The sequence below is a fragment of the Hordeum vulgare genome, chromosome 6H (genome assembly GCF_904849725.1).
Source record: "Hordeum vulgare subsp. vulgare chromosome 6H, MorexV3_pseudomolecules_assembly, whole genome shotgun sequence".
In the NCBI taxonomy this organism is placed as follows: domain Eukaryota; kingdom Viridiplantae; phylum Streptophyta; class Magnoliopsida; order Poales; family Poaceae; genus Hordeum; species Hordeum vulgare.
The window spans coordinates 210,760,099-210,777,199 of NC_058523.1; positions in this window are offsets into that span (position 1 = coordinate 210,760,099).

Here is a 17,101-nt window from a genome sequence, read left to right on the forward strand (position 1 = left end):
AGCATTGAGAGACCGGCTCAACATATTTTTATCTAGTTGAAGCATTGAAAGAACGGCTCAACATCACACGTATTTGTTTATTCCCAATAATTTGATCAAGTCAATTGGAGTTTAGTTGTTTGACCGGGCATTACCAACAATCATAACCCGGCATTATCAATCGTAACTAGATAAAAAAAGGACTTAGACTTCGACGATCGCAACTTGACAAGCTCTAAACATCCTCAAGACGGAAGTATTCAAAGTTGACTCAGCACCAGAAGGATATTTTAAGTGTAATATTTTTGTCAAGCCAGGAGTATTGGAATCCGAATTAAATGGGTTATTTTTCCAATATTTCCCTATAAGAAACCAATGTGAACAAATTGATTTTAAAGTTGGCTTACTGATATAACAAAGAGAGCTGGACTTTCCAAGGGAAAGAAATGACAAGGACTAAAGGACTAACCGATGTCGGCTCAGAAGAAACTTCGACCCGGCACACAACCTGTCAAGATTATTCTTTTGTTTATTATGCAGGATAAGTTTAACGTGGATAAATCCAAATTAAACTGGGGGCTAATGTCGGGGATATACCCCGTGATATAACCCGCCCAGAAGTATGACCCGGCCGGGACTTGGCAATTCACTCGTTACTCGGCTGAGCTAGGCAACTCACTGGTGACCCGATAGGCGGGTTGTCACACCACAAAAATTTAATAATATTTTTCTGAAATAATTTTTTGCCTAGAATAATTTTTTTGAGAAAATAAATTGCTTCATGACTCTTTTCAAAGCCTCTTTCCAAAAACTTTTAATTTCAAGTGGCTTTTTAAAGATCTTGTTGTGCTTAAGCCCTTGCTTGAGACCAATTTCAATTATTTATTTAATTATATGGGAATATTATTTAGGCCATGTATATTTAATATCTAAATTTCTGGATTTTAATTAATCTTGGAAACACTCCTTTTCCTTCATAAAGATGTTTTCCCTAGGAGAATGTTTTTGAAAGTTTATGTTGGAACCTGATTACTTGCATAAAAACATTTCTTTCTTCTCGTAAATTCTTGGGATATTTTATTTTAATATTTTTACCCAGATTTATTTTATTCAAAACAGAATTATATTTTCTTTGTAGGGCTGTGTTGCACTGCAACCTTGTGACCACTTCTAAAAAATTCTATAAAGTTTGTAGATGACTTGTGATGTCTGTGGATCACATTTCTACAAAAATATAGCCAAGTGTGTTGAATTTTTTTAGATCATTAACTACTTTTCTAATCTGGTCCAGATTTGAGTTTGAACTACAACCCCCACTAGTGGGGACAGGGCCTTTAGTCCCGGCCCGTAAGGGGCTTTAGTCCCAATTCACCAACCGGGACTAAAGGGGCGGGACTAAAGGCCTAACCTTTAGTCCCGGCCCTGTTTCAAGCCGGGACCAAAGGTGCTCCACGTGGCCGCCTCGGAGGGAGTACCTTTAGTCCCGGTTCTACTTTTAGTCCCGGTTCTACTTACGAACCGGGACTAAAGGATCCGTCTGTTTTTTTTTGTTTGTTTTACCGGAAAAGGTAGATTTTTTTTTCAATTTTTTATGTTTTATTCCAATTTTCTAATCTTTGAATTATTTCACAATTTAATCTCTAATCACCCATCCTCACTGCTCTAGCGTGGATCACTCATTTCAAATCGTCTAACTTCCCGGCCGATCACCCATCCTTTCACTGCTTCAGCCCGAGCACGCTTAACTTTCTGGTTCTATCGCCCCTAGTTGCCAAGTGTGCACTTATTGTTTTCCTGATAATAGTAAGCTATCAATCCTAAACAACTTGGGTCTTGATGTCATGTCACATGATTTAATTTTTTGAATTACAAACAATTATTAAAATAAACTTAATAAGTAACAATAATAGTGAATTTCAATGAAAACAACCTAATATTTTTATATAAAATTATTTTTCTTTTTTTTTGGAAAAAACTTCTTTTTGAAATAACTTTTTTTCCATTTGGAATTTTGAGCATGTGAGGAAACTTCACCGGGCAAGCCCGGGTGAAATCGAGTACCAATTTATTCTAGTTTTTTTGATATATTAATTTTTTTTGGACGTCGTATGCAAAAGTTATGGCCGTTTATTTTTTTTTCCTTTTTTTGCAAAAACGGTCAAAATTCATATCTCAAAATTTCTATACCGACTAGACACTAAAACCTAACAACATCTCAAAGGATTTTATTTTTAGAAGATTTTATCATTTTTGTTTATTTTTTGAAAATTTTATCATTTTTTTTTATTTTCTACAAAACTCAAAGTATCAAGGTTTCAGACGAAAACCCATCTGCTACAAAGGCATTTTTTTTAAAATTAAAATCTACAGAAAGAACTAACTAAAAATAATAAAAAACAACAATTAAGTAACTAAAACAACTATATAAGCAAAACAATATTTCTTTAATTAAAATCCTAATTTGAATTATTCTAAAAATAACCAAATAAATCTTACTCTGACAACAATCTAACACATGAGTGGGAGCAAAAAGAATTAAATTAAAAACTATTTGTAAACTCAAGTTATTCAAAAACTGGGTTTGAAGAAAATTTAAACAAATTCAATTTTGAACCATTCAAATTTGAAAACTAATGGCACAAACAGAAACTAGACAAAATTTTGAATCTAATGCAAAAAGAATCAATCGAAAACATCAAATATCCTAAAAGATATAAGCAATTTAAAACAGAAACTACAAACAAGAATTTAAAAACAGAAAAAAAAAATCTGAACACCTTTAGTCCCGGTTCGTGTCACCAACCGGGACTAAAGGTCTACCCTTTAGTCCCGGTTCAAGACACCAACCGAGACTAAATCCTCCAAACTCTTTAGTTCCGGTTCGAGACACGAACCGGGACTAAAGGTCCAAGACACGAACCGGGACTAAATCCTCCAAACCCTTTAGTCCCGGTTCGAGACACGAACCGGGACTAAAGGTCCCATTTGAACCGGGACTAATGCCCGACCGGCGCCTTTGCCACTCGAACCGGGACTAATACTAACATTAGTCCCGGTTCGTAAAGGAACCGGGACTAATGTATTTTTCGAGCTGGGACGAAAGCCCTTTTTCTACTAGTGCCCTAGAAATAATCTTCAAAAATTCCATAAAACTTTGGGGATGTCCAGTATAGCATGAGATTGCCAAAACCCCACTCTGTGCTTTGTAAAATTTTAGCAAAACAATCATTGTTCTGTTCTGGTCCAGTTTGGTACTTTTTACTGCAACCCTACTTTTGTTTGCTCAAATTGTTGTGATATTTTGCATGCTTGTTTGGCACCCTACCAAAACCTTAACCCCGGGAGTTGAGCCCCATTGGATGAAAGTAAGTGCATGTGATAAGAGCTACAAGATTCTATCCAGAAATGTGTTTTTCAAAATATTGTATTAGCTAGTTTTACCTTTTGCCAAATTAACCCTACCACCGTTGCTAACACCTAGAGAGACCCTGATCTGGAGATTTTGGTGGGCATCAAAGATCATTTGGAGCCACTGGCATTTTATCAAGCATTTTTGGAGCATGACCAGAATTGGCATGACTTTGAACATGCATTGTGGGGTTGATGATCTAGCCCAACCAGGATGTCTAGGAGATTGGTTTTGATCCATAGCATGACCCTGTTTTGTTTGAGCTGTCGTGGAGGTCATTGGGAGTGACTGGGAATGCGTCGAGCACCTTATGTGCACGCTCCGGGTGCACCAGAGCGCATGTTTTGCACGTGCGCGTGCCTAGCCGCCGCGTCCCCGCGCCCTCGCCCTTTTGGTCTGTTGCAGAGCCGCGTCAACCCCCTCCCCGAGCGTCGGTCGTCTCCCTGTGCACGAGCAGTGCAGCGGCAGCGTGAATGTCGTGGTTCCTTCTCTACTGCTGCCATGGACGGCGCCGCCAGAGCTTCCCCCATGCTCCACCTGTCCCTGGACCCCTCCCCCTGCGTCGTATGCTCTTGCCCCGCTGCCCTGCTGCCCCTGCTGCTGCTCGCTGCCCTGCTTTGCCCTGTTGCTCCGTTGCTGATGGCAGAAGCTGCCGTCGTCGATCTCATCCACTAGTATCGGTGAGCCGACACGAGCCAGCTACAAAAGGACCCCCCAGCCCTCTGAGCATCGCAAGCAGCCTCCTCTGGCCTAAGCTCGCTCGTCCTCACCCCTAGTTAACTCGAGCTGCTAGTCTCTGTCAGTAGCGCCACGGCTGCTCTCCGGTGAAATCCACCGTTGACGAAGCCCTTAGCTACGCCCCACCACACCATCCGCACCCCCTGAGACCCCTCGAAGCCTCACCACCGCTCGAGCTCGAGGAATAGCCGTTGTATAAGAAGCAACTGAACTAGAAGAGCTTTCTGTCATTGTTGAAGCCCCGCCCAGCCCCGAGCTCCGTAGCACCTCTAACCGCCAAAAATAGATTCGGCTCACTCCCACGAGGATGTACATAGCCGGAGCGCGACGAGAGGTGCCCTGTGCCGCTGGAGTGCCTCTGTTGCGTGTCCAGGTTCATGCGAGAGGTGGGAGAAGCACCCGACATGTGGCCCCACCTGTCGGTGAGCCAACCCAGCCCCCGAGTAGCGCAGTTTCCCCTGGTGCATTTTCTTTTGATTATAGCGTAATCCTGTGTAGCTATCTCATCGAATGGATTTTCTCTATTTGGAGGCGTATTCAGTCCGAGGAGGTTTCTTCTATATTTTGATTTTAAAAACAGATTCTAGCACAATCTTAAAATGGCCACAACGTTTTATTTATAACTCCAAATCAATTGATTCTTTTTCCTACCTGTTTAGAATTTCATCTAGTTTATTTTCAAATTTATTTAAAATTTATTCAAACAAAGTTTGTGTGCTGTTTTGAATATGTGTTTTAACTCAAATATTCTTTCAAAATAGGATTTGAAGAGAGGATACCTACTCCAAGATATGGGGTACACATCACCCTCCTCAAACCTTAAGGCAAGCATCTTGAATCCAAATTTTGCATAAAGTTGTGTGATGATTAACTATCTATGGAGATGAATAACTAAAAGAGGGGGAGTGCATCTACATACCTTTGTAGATCACTAAGCGGAAACGTTAAGAATGCGGTCGATGTAGTCGTACGTCTTCGCGATCGAATCACGATCCGTCCCGATTTAGCACCAAATGGACGACACCTCCGCATTCAAGACACATATATCGCGATGACGTCTCCGCCTCCTTGATCTACCGAACATGGGTAGAGATGCTGGTGGGATCTCGGCATGGCTTCGCCAAGCACTACCGCGACACGACGGAAGAGAAGCACTACTAGAGAGAGAGAGAGAGAGAGAGAGAGAGAGAGAGAGAGAGAGAGAGAGAGAGAGAGAGAGAGAGAGAGAGAGAGAGAGAGAGAGAGAGAGAGGAGGGCTGCTATAAAATCCCAAGTGCACCCCGTGCATTATTTGTAATGCATACCATGTTGGAACCATCCATGTGTTGGGTTAATAAAGATTTTGCTTCATGACATTTTTCATCATGACATCATAATCAACATTTCATATTGTTGCATCATGCTTGCTGATGTGCTATGTGAGAGTTTGTGTGTGAAGTGTGCTTACAAGTGGTGTGGAGTGGGTCCTATTCCAAATTCTTTTCCAACTCTGCAAAACCCCTTTAAAAAAACTTGTCAAACCCCTCTTAATTTCAATAATAGATAGGTGTTGTTTTAACTTGCTCAATTCATTTATTAAAATTTTTACACTTTCAGCTAATATTCTGTTAGCTACTTCAAGAGTAACACTTGGTGAAATGTGGACATTTTATTTTGTGTCTTTTGTTAAACCAGTGTCCAATATTGCTTAAAGGTGAATTATTTTGATTCTCTAAAAATGCCAAACCATTTTTATAAAAAGGGGCATGTTTTTGTGAGTGCAAAAGCATTTTGTTTCTTATAAAAATACATCCTTTTTTCGCTGTGGGTTTTGTAAAGGAGTTGTTTATTTTGTTTTTTATTTTAACAAAAAGCAGGTGCGTGAGAGAGAGCTCCCCGGGCCACTCCTGGTGCAGCCGAGCCCACCAACCAAGCAGCCAACCGCAACCCAGCAGCCCCAAATCCCAGCAGCGACAGGGGCTTCGTCCTCCTCGGTACGATGCTCATCCATCGGTGCCACCTCACTGTCCTGGTGATTTGACGGCTGGAACGTCCCCGTCATCCTCTATTTAAGCCCCGGTGGTGCCCTAGCACCCTACCCCCTCCATTTTTTGCCCCTCCTCCCTCTAGCGCCGTCAGGTCGAGCTACCGCGCCGCCGTCGCCACGGTCGGGTCGGTCGCGAGTTTGTCGTCGGCCTAGCGCATCCCCTTCTGGTCCCGAAGTTCCGCCGCACCTTGTCGGAGCTGTTCTCGTGTCGTCCCCGTCATCCCCGTCTGCTCGGGCAGGTGGTAGCTGCAGGTGCTCGCGTCGTCGTCGTCAGCATCCCTGGCCAGCTTTGTGCGCGTCCTCGAGCCCCCCCTCTATGAGCCGTCATCTCCCTCTCACCCTCTCTATGCCGACCGACGTCGCCCCTCTCCTCCCTCGGCTTGCTGTCATGGCCACAGTAGTGCAAATTCAAAGACCCATAGTGCAGGTGCTCGAGACCCCGCACATGTCGCCTTTTGCAGCCCCGCACGCACACGCCTCACCCGCGCAAGCACAACCCCGTGCAACCCCTTCCTCCTTCGTTCGCCAGTGTCGCGCCATCGCCATCGTGCCTCTCTACCGCAGGGCACAAGAAAGGCAACTCATTTTAGAGCATAGCTAGGTTGGTGCTCCCCTTTGTTCAGCAAACGAGCCCTAGCACAGTTGTTGCGCCTTTGCTGCACAACCGGGCAGTCCCTGGTTTAGTCCCCCATGCACGAAATAGCCCCCCCCCCCCCCTTTGCCCATTTCCACCACGCTGCTGACAGTGGGCCCCTTGGCCCACATGTCATCCCTAGAGAGGCCCCTGTTGTCTATGGCAGGTGGGACCTGCCTCTATTTTTTGTGATGTTTTCTTTGTTGTTTAATTCCATTTTCATTCCTTTCCATTTTAGGAAAGTGCCAGATCTGGTAGTGGCTAAATCTGGAATATGCCAAATTTGGCATATAACTTATTGCACCTAGTTATGTGAAATTTTCGTATTAGTATTGTGTGAGATTTTCCTATAGAAACATATGATTGTGATATATGAATTTGGGGTAGAAAAATCCCAGGAATTCATTGGTGGAATTGGTTTTGTCATTGGAGCAGCGTTGCAAAAATGTTATTTTGTGATGAGATGGCATTTTTGTCCTTTTCACATGATTTAATTCTCGCATGTTATGATAAGCTTGTCAACATAGATGTGGTAGATTTTTGAGGGTACTAGACCCTGGTATTTTTCTTTGCCATGTTAAGCTTATAGTTTAGTGGGCTTCTTGGTGTAAAGTTGCTAAGACAATGTTGCTGATTCACTTTCTTAAAGAATTCCAAGTGTTAGAATCTTCTATTTTCTTGCCATGTTGTGTTGATGACTCTCATGAATATATAGTTCCTTTGGGGTTGGTACAATGCCATGAATTGTTATGGTTGTTAACCGCTGTCAATTGGTGCCTTCACCATGCAAAATAGGTTTTGCATCTCAAAGTCATGTCCTGTCAAAGTTGCTATGATGTTATAAACTGCTGCAAATTCCCCTTTGTGAAATTTGACTAAGTCTGAGAGTCTCTAGTTATTTTCATGTCATGTTTAGGGGATGCTACCATGTTGTAATGCCCCAAGAGTGTACCTTGCCTTTATTGGAACCTTCTGTATGTGGGTCCATCATGTGAGTGCCATGAGAGCATATTGCATGTGTTATTTCATGTGTGTCACCTTGCTTTGTTTTCGTTTGCATGCATGCATCCATTCCATTCATCCATGTCTTGTGTTTGTTGCCTTGTGATTCCATGTGATATGCTGGTGTGATGTTGGATGTGTGAAATGATGTGGATGTAGTTGGATAGTAGGGAGTACTTGTGGTTTGCAATAGGATTCAAACACTTTCTCCCTCTCTATTTATCTCTAGGTCAAGATTCACTTGTTCCATTCCTATTTCTAAAATGCCCATTTTTTAGTATGTTTTGTGGTGGGTGTGATGATATGCATTTAGTGATTTGAGGCTGTGTTTTAGTGGTGCAAATAAATACAAAACAGATCCATCAATGCTGTTTTGTAAATATTTACTTGCCCCAAAAATCCCTTTTCTATTTTTATTAAATAGGTCATAATTCCTTATGACCACGGGTATGTTTGCCTTATTTTTAGCATCATCAGATTTTCCAATGTTTTTATTTTCCTTTCTGTGTTTGTTTTTAAATAAGAAACCCCACTGGGTTTCTTTTCCTTACCTATCGCCACCGTTGGGCCTCTTTCCCTCTTGAGGCCCATCTCCCTCTCTGCTTCCCAGCGAGAGCCCAGGAGAGCGTTCCTTCGTCCTTCTCCTGACAGCGTCGTCCGTGTGTTGCTTTCCGTCAGAGACATCAGAGAGAGAGCAAGTGAGTTTGACGGCGCGTCCCATCCGCGGCCCCCATATAGCCTTGGAGTCCTTGCCCCCCTTGGCCTAGGGTTCCTCTTTCCCCTCCTTGCGCCGCCACTTTCTCCCTCCAACTCCTTCTTCCTCCCGAGGTAATCTCTTTATAGATTATGTAGCAGAGAATAGGGAAGAAGTGCGCCGCCGTCGATCCCGTGCGTCACTCGTCTCTAGCGCCGGCCAGCATGTACGGGGGCTCGGGGAAGGAGCCCGCGCTCCATTCCCGCCGTCGTTGAGGTCGGGGTGCGACCACATCGACGAGGAGGAGCTCGTCTCCCGCGTGCTCCCGGCGGTCCTCTTCACCCTGCTTCGGTTCTGCATCAGGCTTCTTCAGTCTTCTTCAAATTGGCTCCGGTCCTCTCCAGGCTGCCTCCTACGATCGGATCCCTCTCCAATCCTTTCTCTAGGTGAGCCTAGCTCTCTTCCTTCCTTCCCCCTCGTTAGATCGGCCTAGGATGTTTCCATGCTTCTCTGATCAGAGAGGAGATCGGCTGGTTCCATATGTGATGTTGTGTGGTGCGCTCTGCTCGTCCCGTTCCTTCGAGCATCGGCTTCCCTCGCGGTAGGAGCAATAGCCGTAGGTGTACCTCCTCTCTGGCGTAGCAGTAGAGCAGTAGACAGCTCCGGCGATCGTAGCTACCGTCGTCGGCTCTCTGTGTAGAGCAGAGCGAGGCGAGGCATGGTAGGTTACCTGGTATGATCCCCCTGTATTGTCAAGTATCAAAGCGTAGCGTAGTGGTAGGTGTCGTGTGTGTGTTGATATGAGGGTGTGGGTTCGAGTCCTAGCGGCAGCACCCCTTTTTTGTGTTGTTTTCAGGCACAGTAGCTTCGATCGCACTATAACCTGCTTACCTCCTTGTTGCTGTCGAGCTGAGAGGCAGTAGTAGAGTGGTGTTTCTGTTGTGTGTGTTAGCAGGGGGTCTAGGGTTCGATCCCTCTCCCCATCCTTTTTACTTTTTGTTGCATTTCTTTTCTGTTTTTGCATTGCTTGCTTGCATACTTGCTGTGGTAGCTTGGCACCTCATGTGGGAGTTATTTTTAGCTCACAAACAACATGTTGCTGCTATTAGTTTTGCTAGCTTAGAAGTTGTATATGGATGTGTAGGATTGAGTGCATATGTGCTATGTGAGCTAGATATTATGTGTGTGTGTGTGTATTAGCTTGTGGGTTTGCACTAGAATAGTGATGGTGTGTGTGTGATACATATGTGCATGATGAGAGTTGATCTTAAGCACTAGCTTGTGCAAGTGTGTGTGTGTGTGTGTGGGTCCCGCCCCACATACCTTGTGTGTGTGTGTTAGTGGATCAAGTGATGTTGTGTGTGCTTGTGTGTGTGTGTCACACACATGCCAAGGCATGATGTGCCTTGATGAGCTGATGTGCAAGTTAGTGTGTGTAGGTGTAGAGATGCTTATGTGAGTGTAAGCTAGTGTGTGTGTGATGACTAGCATGTGTAGGTGTTAATATGCATGTGCTTGAGGATGTGTGTGTGAATGGTGATGTGCATGGCATATGAACATGAGGTCCACCCCTCATGTACACCATTGGCCTTGTGAGAGTGTGCATATGCTTGTGTAGGTGATGAGCTAGTGGAAGCACATGTGATGATGCACTATTCATCTCTGTGTGATTCCATGTAAATCTTCTTCTTAGCTTTGTGCCCAATTTTTCTATGCAAGTGCCTATGCATTATATATGTTTTGGGGGTAGAATCATTCCAGGAATCCAACGGTGGGTTCAGATTGTAGTTTGGAACACTTTCTGGAGATGTCATATTTCTGTTTTGTTCAATGTTTAGAGCTTGGTTCCGTGTGATGTGATGAGCCCAAGAGGTTGATTCCTTTTTGTGGCAGTAGAGGGTGAACCCCTCTACAACATGTTGGTTTTGTTTCATCCTTAGGAGTTCATGTGTGCAAGTTGTGCCTAGTCAACGTAGGCATGTGGCGAAATTCCAGTTTAGTGAAAATCTGTGATTTTCACTAAGTCTCAGAATCTGCTTATATTTTCTTCTCCTCTTGTTGTGCTTGTAGAAGTCCATGTGTTGAGATTCAGCCTTTGCTATCAACTGGAAAGTTGTAGATTTTGTGTTTGTCTAGCCCTTTGTAAATTTCCATTCCATTTGGATTCTTGTAGATATTGCTTTGGGTGCTATCAAAATGCTTCAGAGCATAAACAACTAGTGAGAATCTAGAATTTTCACTAAGTCCCTGAAAACTGATATTTTTGTCCAAGTTAGCACCTGTAGAACTTTCTGTGTGAAACTCCTTTGTATTAACCTTTTTCTCATGCTTGTAGAGATTTTGAATAGCTTCTACCACATATCTTATTTGGCATATTTGGGTGGCTGTAGGTGCTTTGCATGTAGCCCTCAAACGGCTATGATGTTGTTTATGACAGATTGTATAGTTTTGATGTTTTGATACTTGTGAGTGCATAGTTGATGGTGTGGTGATATTCCTTGCACCACCCCATCCATGTTTGTTTGTTTTGTGATGTGGCAACCTGGGAATACCAGAACTATGCCATTGGAGTGTGGTGATAGATTTGACACGTAGGACTCCATTTATTGTTTCGTTGTTTCCGGATGATTCGTAGCTCCGTTTGTAACGTTCTTTGTATGTTTTTGCATCGTTTTCGCGTGACGCATATGTTCATGTCATCCTCATGCATGTCAAGATAGCTTAGAGTACAGTTCTGTCCAGGAGCTTGTAGTTTCTTCTCATGCATTTGCAAGTGAGTAGAATAGAGGTGCATGTTCATTTTCATCTCATGCATCATGTGCTTGTTGCATCTTGTTGTGCTGTTGTTCATTGGATGCTATTTTTATGTTGGGTATCACCGGGATCGGAGAACGAGTACGTGGATCCGGGAGAGTACGTGCAGGACGAACAACAGCAGTTCCAAGCTGAGGACATCACAGGCAAGATGATATGACATTGATTCCATCTCTAGACTTGTTATGCTAGATTCACGTTTCCTTCGTCATATGCTCACTGCCTACCACTGAAATAATTGCCTCCTGATATTGCCATGAAACCCAAACACTTATCCCCTCCTAGCAAATCTTGAATGGCTAAGTAGGCTTGCTCAGCTACTAATGTTAGCGTTGCTAGTTGCAGGTGCATTTGTCTCATGTGATAACATGAGTTTGATATCATTATGTTAAACTTGTAATTTAATTAATGCACCTATATAATTGGTAAATAACAGAAGGCCTAGCCTTTTGCCGAGTGTTTTGTTCCGTTATTGTCGCCATAGTTACCGGCTACCGATGTTTGATTCCATAACTGATCGATCCTAACACGTTCGGGGCTGTTATAGGGACCCCCTTGATAAATCGTGTATTGTTAAGACTTGTCCGGCAGGAACCAACATTGGTGTTAATTTGCTAATCACTTAATAATAATCTGCATAGGGAATGCTCTCCCCGAGGAATTTAATCAACAACTCGGGCCAGTGCTCCTCATGAGTGTTGGTCCAAACTAGAGCACTGTGCGGGGCTAACTCAGGGCAACTTGAGAGATTTCTATCAGGCCACTGTACGAGTCGCTCATCCGTCGTGTCCTAAGACTGAGATACGCGTCTCTTATCGGGGTCGTCGACACGACGGGAGGTCCTACTAGTCTTGTCTTACTTTAGCGATATATCTTGCGTATAGGAATCCCGGTGAAGCTTTGGTTCTCCCTAGAGTTGAGGTTTTCGAGATTCGTGATAGAGGATTATTTTGCGGCCCGTGACCATTTGTGATGGACTAGTTGGAGCACCCCTGCAGGGTTTAATCTTTCGGAAAGCCGTGCCCGCAGTTATGTGGCAACTTGGAATATTTGTTAACATCCGGTAATAGATAACTTGAACATAATCTAATAAAATGCCAACTGTGTGCGTAACCGTGACTGTCCCCTTCGAAGACCTCTCTTCGATCGGGAACACGGTGGGGTTATGACTGACGTAAGTAGGTGTTCAGGATCACTTATTGATCAGCTAGTCATCGATCGCTAGTATAGAGGACCATCAGTACATGTTCTACGTAAGTTAGCCTCCATAAATGCTTAGGATGTTGCAACCTAAACACTGAACATTCCTTACCTAAAAACTTGACTAGTTTTGGCACCGAGGTCATAGATTGCTGAGCCCCTGTGGCTCACAGATTACTTCAACGCCCAACAGGTACAGGTACGCCCGACACAGGTGATCCCGACGGCACGCAGCTGGCGTGCCAGTACGATGAGGAGACCGACCGCTTGTACGTGAACTATCCAGAACACTGAGGCGTGGTCGTGATCGTGGGCAAGCTTGTAGGTTAGCATAGTCATTTCTCATGTTATGTAGTCTGTAGCGGAACTACCTTGTCTGAAGTAATGCGTGATGTGAACTCTGATATTATGTATGAGATGGTAGTTGAATCCCTAATTGTCATTCTATTATTATGTATGTTCTATGTTGCTGTGCGTGCGAAATGCTTAGATGCGTTTCTTTCCAATTCGGGGCCTCATTCCCTAAATCGGAAAGGACCGCATCTTAGTCGTTACAAGTTGGTAATCAGAGCCTTATGACCATAGGAGCCTTTGTGTGATCGTACTTGGCTGAGTCGAGTCTAGTAAAATGTTTTGAGTCTTAGTTATATCGGAGAGTAGGATTCTTTTTTCTCCTCTTCCATGCTCTGGTGAGGTTCCCGACTTAGGAAATCTTAATTCTACTCCTCTTCTTGCTCAATTTTTTTTAGGATCACGCGGGTATTTGTGAAATCTATATGATATTGATGTGACGGGGTTCTGTCTTGGTGCCTCCTGTCTGCCTTGATTTCTTTGGGGAGTTGAGCTCCAGGGTATTCTTGTGCACATCGCCATCATTCAGATTTCTGAGTATCTCAGTACGAAGGATGTTCGTTATTGCTTCAATACCAGTAGTGGCGAGATAACCCCGATGTCCCCAGTACTGGTGCAGATTTTTCAGGAGTACTGCCATACTTTGTATCATTGTGATCACGAGGGTCTGTTGTAGATGAAGGTCCGAGATTCTGGTTTAGGGTTGACGGATGTGATATAGTGGACGGGTTAGTATAGGAGTTGTGTGAATATTACTCCTCGTATCCGTGTACGAGATTGCATGACCAGATATTTCGGGAATTCATAGGTGGGATATCAAGTAGTGACTTATAGGACAATCTTCCTACAAATGCATGATGTGAGGTTGGGATTCGATATTCAGTGGGTATGTTTGTTCACGGTCATCTTACATCGGTTCTCGTTGTGTCTTAAAGAGTCCTTGTAGCTCGCTACGACTCGGGGATACTTCATAAGTCGTGTGCACTACCTTGCACAGGATGGCTACTGTAAATTCGAGCCCGTGCGGTCTTATCCATGAAGATATCGGATGAAATCTCGATCATACGTTTGTTTCGAGCAATTCTAGCTCATACTTGTTTGCAACTGGTCTTAATCAGAATTTTGTCGGCCGTCACTTTGAGGAAGCATTCTTACTATTTTGTTCGAGTGCAATTGCTATATTCCTCTTCAGATATTCTTGCCGTTTTGATTCAGCTATACCTTCAATTTATTCTGTGGGCTAATGTGTTGTCCGTCTTCAGGATGGCTTCACCAACTCGTCAGAATCCAGGTCATGAGGATGTGCCACCACCACCTCCTCCTCCGGAGAATCCTCCTCCGCCGTCGCCTCCTCCTGCAGAGGCTTGGCAAGCGGTGATGGCTGCTACAAATGCAAACACTCAGATGCTCATACAGTTGTTGCAAGAGAGGACTAATCAGCAGCAAGGCAATTTCCAGCATGGTGGCAATCAGTTTGCTAATCTGTGTCAGTTCCTGTCAAATCAGCCGACGACTTTCACTTCCTGTGACCACCCGTTTGATGTTGAGGATTGGATCTGCGACATGAACAAGCACTTTGAATGCAACAATGTTCGTCATGAGGATTTCGTTAAGTTTGCTACATTCCAGCAGAAGGGGCAAGCATCTATCTGGTGGCAACAGTTGAAGGATTCCAGGGGTGCTAGAGTCATCACTTGGGATGAGTTCTGCCGTGACTTCAGATCCCACTACATTCCGTCCAGCTTCGTGGAGGAAATGCGTGAGAAGTTCAGGCGCTTGAAGCAGGGTGGTAAATACGTGCACAAGTACAACGTCGAGTTCCACGAGCTAGCCCGATACGCCTTGCAGGATATCCCTGATCAGAAGAGCAAGATTTATCAGTTTAGAGGTGGCTTGAAAGAAGATTTGCATTTAGCTCTCGCTTTGCACGATCCTGAGGAGTTCGATAAGTTCTACAACTTAGCTCTCAGGGCTGAGGCAACTTTGCTCAGGGTGGAGAATTCCAAGAAGTGCTTCCGAAATTCCAGCTCGTCTTCTACTCAGGTGGTTCAGAAGCAACAAAAGTTTTGGGTGTCTCCTCCTCCTCCTCGGCACACGCAGCAGTTCAAGCATTCTGGTGGCCTTGGTTCTTCCCACCCACCGAACCCAGCTTTCCAGCAGAGATTCCAACAGCAGAAGCAAGGGCCTCCTCAGACAGAGTACCGTCAGCCAGCAGAGGTTACTTGTCACAAGTGTGGGCAGAAGGGTTACTATGCCAACAAGTGCACTTCTCAGCTCCGTCTTCCGCCTCCTCCTCCAGGCAAACCTCCAAGCAATGCTATCGTCAAGTTCAACCCCAGGTCTGCTTGAGTCAATATGGTGAATGCAGCTGAAGCAGACAACTCCTCTGATGTGATCATGGGTAACCTTTCAGTCAATGATTTTCCTGCTAAAGTGTTGTTCGATTCTGGTGCTTCCCATTGCTTTATGTCAAAGTCATTTTTCATCAAGCATGATTTCCCATCGACAAGTTTGCATAGACCTTTGGGTGTTGTTTCTCCGGGTGAGCAGATGAGGTCAAATTCTATAGTTCCTGATGTCTCTGTCAAGATAGGAAGTTATTCTTTTCTGGCTTCTCCGTATGTCTTGGGCAATTCCGACATTGATTTGATCCTTGGTATGGACTGGTTGGCCATGAACAAGGCATCGATTGATTGTGAAGCTAAAGAAGTGAAGCTTACTCACTCTACGGAGGACGTGATTATATTCGCGGCGCGCTATGGTACAATCCATCTATTCTCTTTGAATGAAAAGGGTGAGATTAATCCTATTTCGCAAGTCCGAGTGGTCTACGAATATGAAGATGTGTTTCCAGAAGAGATGCCAGGAATGCCTTCGCACCGAGAAGTTGAATTTGTTATTGAGCTTGCACCAGGTACTGAGCCTGTGTGCAAACAGCCGTACAAATTGGGTCCAGAAGAGTTGAAGGAACTTAAGAGGCAACTCGATGAGCAGAGCGTTTGGGTCTGATCAGACCGAGCTTGTCTCCGTGGGGCTGTGGAGTTTTGTTTGTCAAGAAGAAGGATGACACGGACTGGTTGTGTGTCGATTACCGTCCATTGAACAAGAAGACAATCAGGAACAAGTATCCACTTCTGAATATTAATGAGTTGTTTGAACAGTTGAAAGGGGCTAGGATCTTCTCCAAGCTCGATCTCAGAATGGGCTATCATCAAATTCGCATTCGCGAAGAGGATATTCCGAAGACTGCTTTCATGACTAGTTTTGGCTCGTATGAGTATACAGTCATGTCTTTTGGTCTGGCAAATGCTCCTCCGACATTTTGTGGATTGATGAACTACATATTTTCTCCATTCAAGAATGAGTTCGTCTTGCTGTATCTCAACGATATTCTGGTCTTTTCAGAGACTGAGGAAGAAATGAAGAACATCTCAGATTGGTGCTTGATAAGCTGAGAGAGTACAAATTATATGCCAAGTTTTCCAAGTGTGAGTTCTGGTTGAAAGAAGTCATCTATCTTGGGCACATTATCTCTGCCTAGGGCATCAAAGTTGATCCGTCGAAGGTGCAGGCCATTGTTGAATGGTAGCCTCCGCAGAATGTGAAGCAGCTTCGAAGCTTTCACGAGCTCGCAAGCTATTGCAGAAGGTTCGTTGAGAACTTCTACAAGATTGCGAAGCCTCTCTCAAATCTTCTTCAGAAAGGTGTGAAGTATGCTTGGTCTCCAGAGTGTCAGTTTGCCTTCAACACACTCAAAGAGAAGCTCACCTCTACTCCAGTATTGGTTCCTCCGGATGATTCCAAGCCTTACCAAGTGTTCTTCAACGCCTCTCTTCAAGGTTTTGGTGCAGTTCTGATGCAAGAGAAGAAAGTGGTTGCTTATACCTCGAGGCAGTTGAAGCCAGGGGAGAAGAATTATCATGTGCATGATCTTGAGCTAGCAGCTGTGGTACATGCTCTGATGACTTGGAGACACCTGTTGTTGGAATGTAAGGTTGAAGTGTTCACCGATCACAAGAGTCTCAAGTACATCTTCACCCATCCTAACCTGAATCTCCAGCAAACTCGTTGGGTGGAAATGCTCCAAGATTTTAATCCGAGTGTTGAGTACACGCCAGGCAAAGCTAATGTCGTGGCAGATGCTTTGAGCAGGAAGGCTTACTGCAACAGTCTCACTCTGAAGCCTCTCCAGCCTGACCTTTGTGAATCTTTCAGAAAGCTCAACCTTCAGTTAGTATCTCAGGGATTTCTTGC